General features: G+C 52.8%; 1 protein-coding gene across 1 annotated transcript in view; it reads left to right on the top strand.

Annotated features, from left to right (window-relative positions):
• ADAMTS6 (ADAM metallopeptidase with thrombospondin type 1 motif 6) overlaps positions 1 to 13,724 on the top strand; it is a 1,840,341-nt gene that overhangs the window by 1,630,180 nt on the left and 196,437 nt on the right. The gene's annotated exons all lie outside the window — the stretch shown is intronic.

The following is a 13,724-nucleotide window of genomic DNA, read 5'->3' as shown; positions in this document are numbered from 1 at the left end:
CGTGATCACCGGGATGATGTCATGGGCAGTACTTAGACGCCGCCCACGCGCGCTGACGTCAGTTCTTTCTTTTTCCACACCAGCAAGCGCAGATCCGGGAAGAGCTAGTACCCCCGTCATTTTTTGACTGAGTTTTTTTAGGCCTTTTGTCTCCTTTCTTCTTGAGTTGATCGACTCCTGGTGTCATAGGGATGCCCGGGTTTAAGAACTGTGGGGACTGTCACCGCATGATTTCGGTGACGGACCCAAACCGCGTGTGTCTCTACTGCCTGGGGCGCGACCACGACTCCAAGTCGTGCCCCGACTGCCGGGCCATGGCGCCGAAAACTTTGCGGGAGCGGTCCCGAAAGTTGCTGGAAGTCCGGCAGTCGGCTCCGCGCAGTTCAAGGTCCCGGTCCCGTGGGAGGTCGAGGGACCGGTCGCGGAGTCATCACCATCATTCTTCTGGATCTAAGTTTTCCTACACGTGGTCAGGTAAGTTGAAGCATTCCAAGAAGAAGTTGAAGAAGCGTTGTCGCTCTTCGACTTCCCCTTGCCCCTCGCGCGACGTGGTAGATGGTGCGGGCAGTGCCACCCCCGCAGCTCCGGCAGAGCCTAGGACTTTGCCAACGGTCTACCCGCCCTTCCCGGGTCCGGCGGCGACGCCTGCCCAGGTGCAAGAGTTTCTTGCTGCCATGGCCCAACTCTTTGGGCGGTCTGGCCCCACCGGTTCGCCTCTGGGCCCCGCTGGCCCGACTGAGGGTCCTATTGTTCCATCGCCGCGGGCTCCAGCCTCGGCATTGCCGATGGCTTCAGCCCCGGCGCCGCAGGCCCCCATGGGATCTGGGATCGGACCCCTGTCGACGCCGGTTGACCTTGTTACACCTCCACTGACAGCGACCCCACTGGCACCGCCTCTGACATCACCCGCTCCTCGGGACAACGTCGTCCCCAGCTTCAGCCCTGAACCGGACACGGCGACGGATCGATCGACGCCGATGGGATTTGTTCCCTTTGTCCGTCCTCCGTATTTTCAGCCTGTTCCACAGACTTCGGAGGAAGGAGAGGTCTGGGAGGGGTCTGAGGACCCTCTCGCACAGGATTGAGCTTATGATCCGGACTGGCATTCTAGGACCGGTTTCGGGGTTTCACCCCTCATCGGCCAGAATAGCTTGACTCCAGTGGCATGGAGAGCACTGGACCCACGTCTGGGCATACCCGTCCCACTCGGGGTGACAAATGCAAAAATAACAATTGAAGGACAGAATGCAGAACAATGTCATACATTCAACCCAGTACAGAGATCTGGGGCTAAATCCATCCTTTTTTTTGCTCTCCATGCGATTCCAGTTTGAACCCAGCCATATGCAAATCAGTCTTGACCCTGCACCCAATGGGAACAGTACAGCCTGAACTGCCAGGCCAGGTCCTCCCTGAACTGGAAACAAGCATCCTAGGACTGGTTTTGGGGTTTTGCTCCTCATCAGCCAGGCTAGCTTGACTCCAGTGGCATGGAGAGCACGGGACCAACATCTGGGCATACCCGTCCCACTCGTGGTGACAAATGCAAAAAAGAGCAAGTGATGGACAGAATGCAGAACAATGTCATACATTCACCCCAGTACAGAGATCTGGGCCTAAATCCATTGTTTCTTCGCTCCCCATGCCATTCCAGTTTGAATCCAGCCATATGCAAATCAGTCTTGACCCTGCACCCAATGGAAACAGTCCAGCCTGAACGGCCAGACCAGGTCCTCCATGGACTGGAAACAAGTATCCTAGGACCGGTGCCACTAGATGCAAGCTATCCTGACTGATGAGGGGTGAAACCTCGAAACCGGTCCGAGGATGCTTGTTTCCGGTCCAGGGAGGACCTGGGTTGGCAGTTCGGGCTGGACTGTTCCCGTGAGGCACAGGGTCAAGACTGATTTGCATATGGCCAGGTCTAAACTGGGGTGGCATGGTGAGCAAAAGAATGATGGTTTTAACCTAGATCTCTTGACTGGGGGAGAATGTTTTGATTTGTTTTGCATTCCGTCCATCAGTTGTGTGTGTTTTGCTTTCTCACCCTAAGTGCGCTGGGTTTGCCCAGAGGTGGGTCCTGGGCTCACTGTGCCACTGGATACAAGCTATCCTGGTTGATGAGGGGTGAAACACCGAAACCGGCCCTAGGATGCTTGTTTCTGGCCCAGGGAGGACCTGGCTTGGCAGTTCGGGCTGGACTGTTCACATGAGGCACAGGGTCAAGACTGATTTGCATATGGTCCGGTCTAAACTGGGGTGGCATGGTGAGCAAAAGAATGATGGATTTAACCCAGGTCTCTTGACTTTGGCAGAATGTTTTGATTAGTTCTGCATTCCGTCCATCAATTGTGTGTCTTTTGCTTACCCATTTAGTGACAAACCTAATTAAGTTACTCCTCAGCCTCCCCTCCTCCAAGACTTATCTTGTGAAACATGTTTCCCTCAGCATCTTATAATGGACCTAAATATACCCTTATACAATTTTGTGCCCTAGCCATGGTCTGGCTTGAGAAGAGTGCAGATGTTTAGCTTTGCTTACCATGGCTTGTCTGCATTAAATCAGCCATTGGTCTGTGCCTTTGACTGTGTTCCTCTTCTTGGCTACTAGGTGCCTGTCCTCCCCACACTTTTTAAACAGGCCTTCGGTTGATGTGTTATTGTCACCATATCTATCAGCCTTTTTCTTGCTAACTGGACACAGATGATTCAAAGGTTCTCTATTGTTTGGTTCCTAAACACGTTTAGCAGTATTATGGAACAGCTTCTGACCCCAGTGGCTTAGAAATCAGCAAATGAACAGAGCCATAAGGTGACCTTTTAAATCTCTTCCCAATTGGGCAAGTCTTCTGTTGTCCTTTGATACTGATCTTCGAAATGCCAATAAGCATTTTTCTTTTTTAGAGTTCTAACCTCTTATCTTCTTCTCCTCCCTTCTGAGCCCTCCTTCCATCTGCTTCTTCTACAGCCACCTCCCTATACTCCTTTCACACAACTCTGCACCTTCTCCCCTTCTCATTCTCTGTTCATCTTCCTGCCACTCTCCATATCTTCGTCTCTTTTCTCAATTCAGTTTAATTCAGTTGTATAATAATGATTAATTGGCATGACGTATTGCAGTATGGAATTTGGAGTCTCTGATATTGTAAAACGCTGTTGAGGATTTTTTAGGTCGAGCCTAGGCAATGCATGCACTGTCTCTCGACATGCTGTATTCACTCGGGGCTTACAGCCTGCCTCCAGCTTCTGATTGCCTTTTGTCAGTGTCCTTTAAAAAACGGTGCTTCTAATTGGATAATGGTTTCTGCTTGTGCCACCTTTTTTCTCAATTGTTGACTGCCACAGATCGCCCCCAGGACTTGTGATCTTCCACTTGTGCTATTGTATGTCCTGTCTTTGGATTATTATTTTTTTTTATATTTACACCGAGCACTTCCCAATTAGCGTGGCACCTGATTCTTGGCCGCCACGCTTCAATGTAATCAAGCACTTCCCTCAAGTCTTTGTTTTGGCACATGCGCGCTTCACGCAATGTTCTTTCAATTTGCACACGCTTATCGTTTTCCTCTTCCTCCACCTATTAGACACACCTCTGCTATCGGCTCAATAGTTTTTCCCTGAGTGGAGCTGTCGGTGGTCAGTTTTGTGCCTGGGCTTGTGTATAATCTTTTTATTGATGAAGCGCTTATTAATTTGAAAGTTTTATAAAGCGCGGCGCCGTTAAGCGGGCGCTGTGTTGATGAAAGAGAGGTGCTAGCCCGCTACACTTCAGCTTTCAAGCTGGCGGCCTTGCCTTTCTATAATCAGCACTGCTCCTGCTTGTTGTTTTAGACAGTTAAGAGGTAAAAGTGATAGCTGCGCCGGGCCTCTTTATACCAGTGGTTACTTTCACTAGAAGATTTCCAGGGACAATTTGAATTAATTCACAATAAACTTTGTGAGATCTGCATGTGCACTGCTTTATGAGGTGCCTTATTTCCCTTTTTATTCCTACCTCCCCCATTAGTACAAAACCGTGCTGCTGTACCCTGTCTTTATCGCTTACTCACGGAACACATGCAGCGTCTTCTGGCTTTCTAGCTGTCGGCTAAAGGCACACACAGTTTGAACGATTGTTTATTTTCCCCTCACCCTTCCTCATAATGATTTCTGCTTTTCTCTTGACAGACATAGTCACTGCCTGAATTGGTCAGTTTAAATTTAAACTGCAAGCATTTTGATACTGATAGTTAAAAAGACACATATCGGCGTTGGACTCTCTCTCTTAAAAAAGCACAACAGACTTAGTGCTCGGCATGAAAATAGTGCAGTCCTGCTGTGCTTATGGTGACGGTGCAGCAGCTACAGGTGTTTATTTTCTTCAGTTTCTGCCTTGCTATCTATAGTTATCTCATTTTTTTAACTCAGTCTGGCCCCTTAACTTACCCCTCTACAAATAATTGTTGCAGTTGAACTGTGCTGTGTTTGATTAAAAGATGTGCACTTTTTTATTGTTCACAAGGCAGAAAAATTAATCTCTCTCCTTTGGGTGCTACCATACTTGTGATGATTATGCACTGCTGACAGTAAAACAAGATCTTCGATAAAACCCTTCTCCATCTCTTTCGCTTTCCTTAAATAACCTTTTAAGAGTGCCCACATGTATGTTCATCTTAGCGTTGCATGTAGTAGACATTACTATGTGCATCCCTCTTACCCCATGCGTATGTCTCACAGTGTGATGGCTGTCCAGCAATGCCCCCCACCGACCCCAGAAATGTTTTCATTTACAAACATATGCTTCACCAGATTAACAAAATGTACATACATCAACAACATCTACGCTTTCCTGCAACATTCATGGTGTGATTTCTGTCTATTTCTTCTATGTTTTTATGTTAACTCTGATTTCACGCCTTCCTCTTAGAAACGTAACATCTCTGTGAAAAACAGGTTCTTTGTTAGCCATTCACTGCAGCTAGGGAGTTTGTGACTGAGAAATGTAATATTTTTGTCCCCCCATCCCCTCCCTCACACTGCTCTCTGACTAATTCGCCAAATAGAACTTTGAGCACTTTCAGCTAATGTTTTATTTGGTCTTTCCTTGACACGTTCCACCCAAGGCATAACAATAAACAAAAAGCAGATTGAAACCATGCCCTGCGTGAGAGGATTTGTGCTTCAATTAATAAGTTACTTATTGTAAAATATGGGAAACCAGAGTTGTAATCCTGGGTTGCATTGAATGATCCTGGGCAAGTTACTTTATCCACTTTTGCTCACTAGCCTTCTCCTTATCTCCATTTCTTTCATATACCTAAATAATTAAGATTAACTTCTGAGATACAATAGCATGCTAAGACCAATTCCTAAGAATCTGTAGAACAGTCTACAATCCCTTCCAAGAGGCGAGTCCTCCTCCCCCTCCCTCAACTTCAACTGCATCCATCTTACCCTTTAATCACACCACTTACAACGTGCTTTGATGCCTTAAAAGGTCACAGTTTATTTAAACATGGTTAAACATTTCATAATTTTCATGGTCATTCATCACATCCATGTTAACCCACTTTATTGTCTGCAATTATCTCAGTACATTCTTGGTCATTATGTGCTCTCAGACAAACCAATTTCATGGGAGGGGGCCTCTGTTTCCACGGTTCTAGGCTTCAACTTGATACCGACTTGGTGGATGTCCGTCAGGACCTGCCAGGGCTGCAAGTGCCGTCCCGTTTGCGTTGGACCCCTTCTTGACCCCTCCCTGCTCCTCCGGGTCCCTGCCGTGTGGCCTCCCAAGGACCCTGTGTGAGCATTTCATCTATCGTGTCTGAGGCCGAGTCCTGACATCTCGCTCCCTCGGTACCCCTGCCGCGGGGCATCCCAAGGGCTCTGCGGGAGCATCACATCTAATCTGGTTGTGTGCCGTCCTTACCTCCCTCAGTGACCCTGCCGTGAGGCATCCCAAGGACACTGTGTGAGCCTTCCATCTACTTTTAGTAGTTTATCTCTTTTGGTTATCTTTCCTTAGTTTCTTCCGCCAGGTTACCTACGGTTTCACGATCAGAGGGAGCTCCCCCTAGGTCCACCCATGCCCATGCCTCTTCCGGGGTCAATCCTCGGTCCGCCTCTGGAGTGAGCTCTCTGAATTTTGCCCATTGAAAACAAGAAATGGCATTGGTAATAGAGTTGTCTACGCCTGGGATGTGTCGTGCCCTAAGCGTGATGTTCACCCTCAGCTGACCATCAACGAGTTTTCACAGCAGATTTACAACCACTGGACATTTCGCTGTCCCTGTGTTGATTGACTGCACCACTGCGTGGTTGTCGACCATAGCATTATCTGTCTGTTTGCCAGCTGTTGGGACCAAATGTGGAATGCCACCACAATGGGGAACAACTTTAGTAAGGAGATGTTGGCGGTAACCCCGCCTTTTGCCAGCCAGCCAGCCGGCCATGCGCCTGCCATCCATGCTTTCCCTAGGATGGCTCGAAAGCCAAAGCTCCCGGCCGAGTCTGTGTAAAGCTCAAGCTGGTTTTCCTGTACCCAAGGCTCACGCCACATGAGGGTGTCGTTGAAATTGGTCAGAAAGTTTTCCCACTGCCCCAAGCGCTCCTTCACCCCTTGTGTCAGGCGGACCCTGTGGTGCTTCTGTCTCATGCCCCTGGTCATCCAGGCTGAGCATCTAGCAAGGGCGCGCCCGCGGGGATTACCCTGGTCGTGAAATTCAATTTTCCCATCAGCTGCTGCACTTCGCCTAGCGTTGCTTTCTTCTGCTGCCTTTATCTACCAATAATCTCCTTTAGCTTTGCCACCTTATCGGGCGGTAATTTGCATGTCCCAGCCACCGAGTCCAGCTCTATCCAGAGGAAGGACAGTTTTGTGGCCGGGCCCTCTGTCTTGTCTTGAGCTAGAGGGATTTCCCAATTCCCGGGCCAGTTGTATGAAGCTTTAAAGGAAGTTGGCGCATTCCCCTGTGCCTGCCCTGCCGATGAAGAGGAAGTCATCTTAAGTAGTGGACCCGTCCTCCCACCAGGGCACGTGTTCATAGTTCCCACTCCAGGAATCCGCTAAAGGCCTCAAAGTATGCATAGGATATTGACAACCCATTGGCAAGCATTTGTCATAGTAGTATTGTCTAGCTGAAAACCTAGCAAATGGTAGCTATCTGGGTGTACTCGCAAGAGGCGGAAGGCTGATTCTATGTCTGTTTTTGCCAACAGCCCCCCCGCCCCCTGCCTACCTTATCAGGTCCCCCGCATCATCCATCGATGCGTAGGCTACTGGACAACTTCCCTGCTCCAGCCAGTCATTGATGGAGTCACCGTGGAGGTGTGACAGATGATGTATTAACCCGAATTTGCCTGCCTCCTTTTTGGGCACCACACCAAGAGGAGATACCACCAAGTCCTCTAGTGGGGGGGGGGGGGGGGGGGGGGGTAAGTGAAAGGGCCAGACACCCGCCCCAGCTGAACTTCCTTCTCCAACTTCTGCTGTGCCATCCCTGGGTTGTCTCTTCTTGAATTCAGGTTCCGGCTTTCCCAGGCGCCCTTGGGTCCCTTGTAAGGGATTACACAACGTAGTGTGAAACCTTCCGCTAACCTTTGCTTGTCCGCCGCCTTGGGATAATGTCCTAATAAATATAACAACCTGCTTATTTAAATGAGGGTTGGTAGCGTCTGTCCCCCTCCCGCACCCCAGTTGCCCCTGTCTGGGGGCGCCTGCTCCTCACTTTATAGAGCCTGCTGGTACCCTGTTGCCTGGGCCTTCTTGCAGCGTATGGCGGGGTGGCTTCCCCCATAGAACCTGCATGCGGCCCCCCACTTACAATCGTCTATGTTGAACTTCCAGTAAGACTTTCCTGATTTGTTACTGCCCTGGTCCTTTCATTTGAACCCCTGTCCCTGCCCTTCATATTTACTTTTACTCTTGTAGGGACGGAAATTGTGTCCTCTTGTGCTGACCCCTTCTCTAGCAGCCACCATGAGTGTCGTGAACCCTTCCATGTCCTGACAGTACCACTCAAACACTGGCCATTTCTACATCTTTTCCCTGAAGCCCTCGTCGTATCTCAACCATGCATCCCCCTGATACTGTTGCATTGCATCGTGCAGCTTTTGCTCATATAAAATAAGTGCCGCGGCACTTTGGAGTAACTTTTCGATGAAAAAGCAAGCTAGGGTCCTGAACGCTTTCAGCCAATTCTCCAGTGACCTCTCTACCATGGGCTAGCGTCTTTCCCTCCTGTCATCATCTTTTTTGTCTTGCGCCATCAGGTACAAGCCTGCTTGACGTACTTCTAGTAGAGAAAAATGTCTATAAATTCTTTCCTCCATATTATATCCTTTACTGTCAGTGGGATGAGATTGGCCAACCCTAGGAGTTTTGTGGTTTTAGGGGGATCTCCCGGGCAGAGGCGCAGGTACTCGCCGGCCTGCTTCTCCTTGAAGCCGGCCCTCTCCTGCTCCATTTTGTCCTGTATTACTAACCCCAGGGGCTGCCACCCCTCCTGCGTGGTCTACTTGGTCTTGCTTTCTCTTTCTTTGCTTTGCCTAGTGGGGGTTTTCTTTTCCCTTGCCTGTTAACCCCTTCACCCCCCCCTCATTCTAGTCTTTGTTCTGGCTCTTGGCTTCCCCCTTGCCTTTCTGTGTTCCATGGGGCGCCCACTCCGAATGGAGATCCGGCCCCAGGCCATTGCCACCAGGGCATTCATGCTGCCGGGTGAGCTGATCTTTGTCCCCATGACTCCCCTTGGAAACCCTGTTGGTCTCTTCCTTGCCTGCCAGGAAGGGTGTAGGGGCCAGGGCCCTTGCATCGATAGATTGCTTACTCCTAGCTGCGTACCCAGGTTTACAATTTGCCCTGGTCTCCCTTCTGCTGTACCAGCGTGTTGCACCCTCCTGCACCCTCCCCTGACCCTCTGTGTGCGTTGCTCCCCATTGTCATCATCGGCCGCGTTGGTTCGCCCTCTACGTGATTCCTGGGGCACGGCCGTGCTGGCTACAGACCCCTCATTATCACTGCTTTCCATGGTATCTGAGCTGGACACAATCTCGGGGTTGCCGCCATCATATTCCTGGCTTGCGTGTTCTTGCACCCGCCTCGCTCTGATTCCTTGGCAACAGGAGTCTTTGCCCCTGCTTTGGTGATCTTCGTGGGAGCCAGCCGTCCTGGCTGCATGCCTCCTGCTTCTCGGTTTCTTGGGGGGTGGTGCCGGACGGGATGCCCGACGTTGCTTCTTCCCTTTCCCATGGGCTACCAACGCCCTGGCTTTATCCAACATTGCCTGTAGATCTTCCTCCAATTCCAGCCCTGTGTCTCCTCTTTGCCTTTTTTGGCCCTTTTGGGGAGCCTCTGGATGCCCTTGTACGTCTCTGAAGCGTGCCGGGAGCCATGTCTCCCTCTCGGCTGCCCCATGCCTGTTGGCCATCCTGTTGTGACCTTTACTTCTTTCGCCTTACTTCTGGGCTGGGGAAAAGGTGCAGAAATCCTTGTGTATTCTTCATCTTTCTAATACGTTGAAAAACTCCAATCTGGCAAACAAGAAATGCGGGGGGATCCTCCCACCGGAGTGCCAATAGTCAAAGCTCCCAGGGTCACAACTCCTCAATGAGCACCTGCTTGCCCCAAAAAATCTTGGCATCAGTGATCGGGTGATCGGGTCCTTATCCTCCTCTCCTTATGGATTTGTGAGTTGATGCATGTGCCCCCCAATCGCTCTCACTAGGCTGGGATAGCAGTCTTTGGCCCTTTGCATAAACAAGCACTGGACCCTCGAGGGGAACACCCACTCGACCGCTCGCCCTCACCCTTGCAATGGGTGAAAGGCGCTGTCCTCTTTTCTTCCTGCGGGTCCGTAGGGTACAGCCTCAGGGCTCCTGCCCCTTTAGGGCTGCTCATCAGCAGCTCCACCCAGCACTGCTCCCGCTACCTTCCAGGTGTAGCCTCACGCCTCTGTGCTCAGTTGAGGAAGGCTGGCTGCCCCGGGTGAATGCATCCATCGATCGAGCTGAAGAAAACCCGGCCTCAAGCTCACCGGCACCTCGGGAATGAAACACGCTGGAAACCGACCTCCACCTCATGCAGGTTCCAACCGCTTCCACGCCGCTCCAGCTGTCTCCCGCTGGCTGAGGCACCACTCGAACTCCGGCTGCATCCTCCTGGCGAACAACACAGAGTGGATGGGGGGGCGGTCTTCTTCCTCCTGGCAACTGACAATCCTGATGCAGGTCGGCTCGCACTCGGTCCTATTGACTCGGCGTCCAGCGTCTCTAACAGTTCGCAGAGGTCCAGGATCCACGTCGTCGTCAGGATTTCTATTCTGCCTTCCACAAGGGGGGAGTGTGTGAGTATTGGTCCTTGTGTCCCTTTTTATCCCCCCTCACCGCTCCACAGCTCGCCCCCGGATTGGGGGGGCTGTAGCTTGCCCTGGGGCGACCAATCCTGGTCACCCCATTTTGCGGGCTTTGTAACTGGGAGGGGGGGCTTCCCGCCTCTGGGCTGAATTGGTTCCTGGCCCCCATTGGGTCCGGCTTTGCCTTCCCTGGCCCGGGCTCCAAGTTTGTGTACATCACCTAGTTGCAGGATGGTCTCAAAGGTGTTGTCTGCTGTCTTGACTTGCTTTTTGTTCCCTAGTACCACATACCTTGTTATTAGCTTTGGGGCAATGCTTCTCTAACCACTGTATCTCTCTTTATGTGGAAACCTTTTGGGGAAAATTCTAAAAGCCGCCGTGGGAATGCATGCTGCCATTACTTACCATTTGCTTTGCAACTCAAAGTTGCTTGCTTTCTGTTTGCTGCTTTATTTGTTTTAGGCTGTCTAGCATGTCTTTGTCCCTCCCATGGAGCATAGCATGTTTATAAAATGCTGCATAACTAAACACTTATTAGGTCCCAAAGGCGCGACCTATTGGCTATGCCAATGATTGGTTTTTTTTTGCTGTCTTTTTTGGCAACTCTATTCCTTTCCCAAGAATTATGCAGATCTGATAGAGACTACTAGCCGCAGATTCCTTGACGTAGAGTTATACCCAGGCGTGAGACTGGACCCGGAAAACTCTTCTTGTCCCAGCATCTCTGCGCGCCGGGGGGCGGCACCACGCGACTCCGCCCCGCCGTCTTCCGCAGGCGTGACGTCAGCGAGGTCACATAAGCCCCACCCCGGTGTGCTGACGTCAGTTTCCTTCTTTTCCGCATTCAACGCGGATCCGGATCGTGTCCTGGCCTGTTTTCAGGACTTCTTTTCACGCTTTGCGTTTCTTTTTGGGAACAGTGTGCGAATGCCTTCGGGCTTCAAGACGTGCTCGTCTTGCGCACGCCAGATGTCGGCGACGGACCCTCACCCTATTTGTCTGTGGTGTTTGGGGGAGCACCATGACTGCACGGACTGCGATGCTTGTCAGCAGATGAACCCGAAGTCCCGGCGGGAGCGCCGGATGAAACTCCTCTCTGCCCGCATGTCCAGGTCAGCGTCGTCACCGCATCCGTCCCCCGTGAAAAAGTTCAAGAACCGCCGCTTCCGTCTCCGACACCGTCCCTCTCCGAGGCCGCAAGGGCGTCGCTTGCCTGTTGGTAAGTGTCACAGCTTGGCCCCGAAGACCGGTCCCCGCCCTGTGGGGGGTGCAAGTTCTCTGCGGGTCGTGCGGCCTCGCGTGTCGCCACCCTACTCACCGTTTCCCGGCGTGGGGATGCCCAAATGGAGGCCTATGCTGTGGCCCTGCTGGCCTCCTTGGCTCCTCCTCCTCTTCCTGGGACGTCTTCTGCGGATCCCTTGCCATGTGCGGGGCCTTCTGCGGAGTCGCCGGCAGCTCCGGCACCAACAGGTTCGGCTTCAGGTCTTGGAGATGGGGTGTCGTCGGGGTGCGGCCCTACGGGGTTCCTTCCTTCGGGCCACGGCGCCTCTGCCTAGCCGCAAACCCCTGTGGCGGTCCCTGTCGTGTCGCGGGAGGTTGCTGGGACTCTGGGCTCGTCCTTGAGTCCCCCTCGGTCCTCTGGGCAGGCAGCGGCCTTGTTCGAGGCCGAGCTGATGCCGCTCAGGCGCCGGCGGCTACTGGCCCTGGCAGCGCTGCAGGGGCTGGCTAGGGGCCGGGGCGCGTCCCCGGGCCCCCCTCGTCTCTCGGAGGTCGAGTCGGCACCTTTTCGGCACCGTTCTTTGGCCGCCTCGGCTCCGACCCCACCCCGTTCTCCCGCTGCGCAAGTCGTGGCGGAGGTCGTCTCGGCATCCCCTTCGGCGCCGGTCAACGTTGCGCTGACGCCAGTGGCGGACTCCACGGTGCCGTGCTGGCGTCGGGTCGTTGATTCGTCTTCAGAGGCCCCCTCTTCTCCAGAGGTTCGGCAACTGTTTGTCTTCGCCGGAGACGGAACACCGCGTCATGCCTTTTTCCCCAGCTTCTTCCAAGGAGGGCTCTTCGCCGTCCCCGTGCCCACAGTCTTCCCCAGAGGCACCTCAGGTTCCCCACTCGTCAGTCAACCTTCCCCCATTCCGAGCTTGGCCTTTTCTTCCTCCGGTTGGGCTGGGGGACGGCCAGCTTAGCTTACAGCCGTCGCCCACGGAGGAATTGCTCCCCCCACCGTGTTGCCCTACGGAGGCGAGTGCTGCCTTCGCCCGGGCTGTCTCCACGGCCACAGGGATTTTGCGCATGGGCAACCCGGCTGCCCATTTCCCCGCGGAACATTTGCATGAGGTTCTCCATCAGGGCTCTGGTGGACGGGAGTTGCTTCTTCCCTTCGAAGCTTCGCTCCATAATTCTCTCTTGGGGGCCTGGGGGCATCCTGCCACGGGGGACCCGGTGCCCCAGCCGCTCCTGCACTGCCATCGACCTGCTCCACATGATCCTGTCTGCCTTTCCTTCCACCCTTCTACCAGGGGCCCTCTTCTGGAGACTGCCTTTCCCTCCTTGCCCTCGGTGTTGTCTCCTTCGTCACAGGAGGCCCGGTGGTTAGATTTAGGGGGGCGCAACATCTTCGCCTCCTCCAGTGCTGCCTTGCGGGCGCTCAACACGCTTTGTGTGTCGGCCCGAGCAACTTCTTGCTTGTGGGATTCCGTGGAGTCCCTTCTGTCTTGCGCTTCTCAGGAGGGTGCCTGCGCTGATCTGCTGCACCATGTGTTGGATGACCGGAAGCTGGCGGTGTTTATTCTTCGCTCGGCTCTGGATGTCACTGAGGCACTTGGGCGCACCATGGCTTCTTCTGTGGCCCTCCGTCGCCATGCTTGGCTGAGAGATAGTGTTTGCCCTGAGAATGTTAGGGAGCGTCTGGTTGACCTCCCTTTCAATGGCGCTCTTTTGTTTCACGCCCCTGCGGATTCTGCCATTCAGCGGTTCCTGGTGGGGCTTCGTCCTCCTCCTCCTCCTCCTCCTCCTCCTCCTCCTCCTCAGTCAACCTGGATGTCGGTCCTCTGCTGTGTTCTGGGAGGTGTTCTCCCATTGTTTTATAGGGTCTAGTGTTCGGTTGCCCCGGTTGTGTGTTCTGTGTGGTTGGTGTGCCTTCATGGTCCTTTGGTTGGCCCTTCGGTGCTGTTGGCTGCTGGTTCAGCCCCCTTTTTGGCCTTGTGGTTTTGGCTATTGGTAAGCCCATGTAGGTCCTGGTATTGGGCCTTTTATGTCTTCTTTATTGGCTGCTTGGCAAGCCGTCTGCGGTTTTACCCGCAGGCCTTTCTGTTTGTCCTCTGCTATGGAATTGTTTCCTAAGAGGTGTTCCCATGTTTTCTTGGGACGTAGCATACCCTATGTGGGGTACTTGTAGCT

The sequence above is a fragment of the Triturus cristatus genome, chromosome 2_1 (assembly GCF_964204655.1).
Source record: "Triturus cristatus chromosome 2_1, aTriCri1.1, whole genome shotgun sequence".
Taxonomy (NCBI): Eukaryota; Metazoa; Chordata; class Amphibia; order Caudata; family Salamandridae; genus Triturus; species Triturus cristatus.
The sequence above is the reverse complement of the archived record's forward strand: the minus strand, read 5'-3'. Positions and strand labels throughout refer to the sequence as shown.